This window comes from Apis dorsata, unplaced genomic scaffold (assembly GCF_000469605.1).
Source record: "Apis dorsata unplaced genomic scaffold, Apis dorsata 1.3 scaffold_331, whole genome shotgun sequence".
In the NCBI taxonomy this organism is placed as follows: domain Eukaryota; kingdom Metazoa; phylum Arthropoda; class Insecta; order Hymenoptera; family Apidae; genus Apis; species Apis dorsata.
In genome coordinates, this window is record NW_006263599.1 from 245,131 (window position 1) to 247,645 (window position 2,515).

Below are 2,515 nucleotides of genomic sequence, written 5' to 3' on the forward strand. Positions count from 1 at the left end.
TTTTAATTAACCTATTCTGCTTTTCAGCCACCAGCTGGAAATGTAATTATTTAACTTTCGGCGCATCTTCCATTCGCTTTCCCCCGCTGAATAATTAAACCAACTTTTTTTCTCGACGCGCGTTTAGCGTACGCGCCGCTCTCTGTTTGCACCCTAGATTTCCACTCTTTTCCCCCTCGTTTTCCCCCGACGAAATTCGCCAAAACCAATAGGAAACCGAGCCGTGAAACGTGCGCCAATTATCCGATAATTATTCCACGTTGATCCGCGATAAATAGGCTTTCATCTTGATGTATCTCGTCGAGATGAAATACAAATCAAGATATAACATCTCCGAGGAGAACCGAGTTTCTTCAACAGGAATTTCTTTTCGAGCAAAAGGCAACCGATAAGAAATTGAAGGAACCGTCGTTAAATCAAAAAAAAAAAAAAAAAAAAAAAAAAGTTAATAGTTAAAACATTTCCAAAAAGCGAAAAAGAATCGAGGAAAGATTCATCTTCAGGGTGTGGTGTGTTTCGAGAGTTGGAGGAAGCAGGAAGGTCAAGGTTAAACTTTGAACACCATATGCACATATTATGGGTACAATTTCACCCTGCTGCGCGTTTCTTTCTCACTTTGTCCGCTTCCCCCCTCCCCTATTCTGTTCCCTTCTCTTTTCCCCATTCTTACTCGTTTCCGCCTGTCATCCCCCCCTTTTCTCTTCTTTTTACTTTTTTTATTTTTTTCGTCCTCTCATTCGTTTCGACAACATCTCTTTCTCGAAAGGAGGATGGAATCTATCGAAGCAGACATAGATGGTTCGTATATATCCCTTGTTCAACCGGACCGAGCTTCTTTTATTCGTCGTTTTCTATTTACGGTGTACGCTATGGTCAATCTCCGGGGACGTTGGAATGACAAGGCTACTTGGCCGGTATCCCTGTAGTATACCCTGTGTAATCTTTTTTTATTCAGCCCTCGTGCTAGTTTCGAGGATGGATGGGAAAGAGGAGTGACTGTAAAATGGCGAAGCAACTTCGGGAGAGAAAATTAATTTCACGTGCATCGAAAAAAAAAAAAAAAAAAAGACGATTTCCTCTTTATCCTTAGCGAAATTACTTGTTACCGATCGATCGTAAATTTTAGAACAAGACTTAGAACTCCGTTTCCGCGGAGAGAAAATTTGCGGAAGGAGAATAACGACGACGACGACGAATTCGATCACCTCTCTAAACTTTCCGAATTTCCAAGATCAACAGATTCCCAAGGGGAGAGCAAATTTTCCTGCTAATGACGCCAAGATTCGGTCCCGCGATACACCCACGCACTGATTACGCCACGAGAAGAACCGGAGGAGAAATAATCTCGATTTCCCAGGTCACTGTTCCTTAATGAGGCGGTCGATGTCGAGAGGTGTAAAAATTCGGTTAAAAAAAAAAAAAAAAAGAAAGAAAAAGAAAAATGGAAATCTGTGCCCTCCCGAGGGAGGAGAGCACAGAGCCGATATAATAAGAAATAGGGGCGACGCCCTCGAAGAGCGAAGAATTCGCACAGTTTCTATCGGATGCGTCTATAATCGGCCACGTTACGTGAATTTCGGCGGGTTATTCATAGACAGACCTAGTCACCCTGAGGATAATTTTATGGGAGTGTTCGAGGATAATTTTATAGAGGCATTGCCACTTCAACCGCGAGGTTGTGAACACGGATAGTCACAGGTGTTATTTTTGAACGAGCTTCTCTTAATTCTCACCGCAAACCTCCCCGGTGTTCATTACCGTGGCCCGCATTACGACGTATTTTCAATTGTTCCGAGCGTGCAACCTAATCGACGAGCATAAATCTTGCATCTCGGTTATGCGGACCTCCCTCCCCGCCGCTAATCGATACGTCCGATCTATCTTGCTTCGAGACTAACTAACTTATTTACGATGTACCGGTGCACGGTTTACGAGAGATTCCTTTTAACAGTTACACACATATACGGTGGGAATTAATTCGAATTAATATTTTCAAGAGAAGAGGGAGGATCGAAGGGAAAAAGGGAGAAGAATAAGAGAGAGAGAGAAATATCTTTTTTTTTCCAGAAGAGCGTGCAACACGCCCTTTTCAAAGGCATCCACTCCAACTAGCCACCGCCACCTTCGACACCGATAAATTGAAATTATTGGCGCGGCTCGCCGCACATTACTGGCTCGTTAGCAAGATATCGCGTTTGCGAGTCGGTCCACCCACTTCCCGCCTCGTTCTCACGACTTTTTTTTCTTCCTTTTTTCCTTTTTTTCCATTTCCAAGAGGCTCTCTGGTTACGGCTCTCCGTTTTTCCAACCATTGCACCACTGTCAGAAATGGGGAAAAGGAGGAGAGAGAAAAAGAGAGAGAAGGGAATCAACGGATCGGGAAATTATGATTCATTAAGAGCTAGATTCGGGACACGTTCGATGGTGTGTAATTTGCGATAGGGGCGCAATTTCGTTGAAACGAGAAGGCGAGCGAGCGAATGAGAGAGAGAGAGAGAGAGAGAGAGAGAGAGAG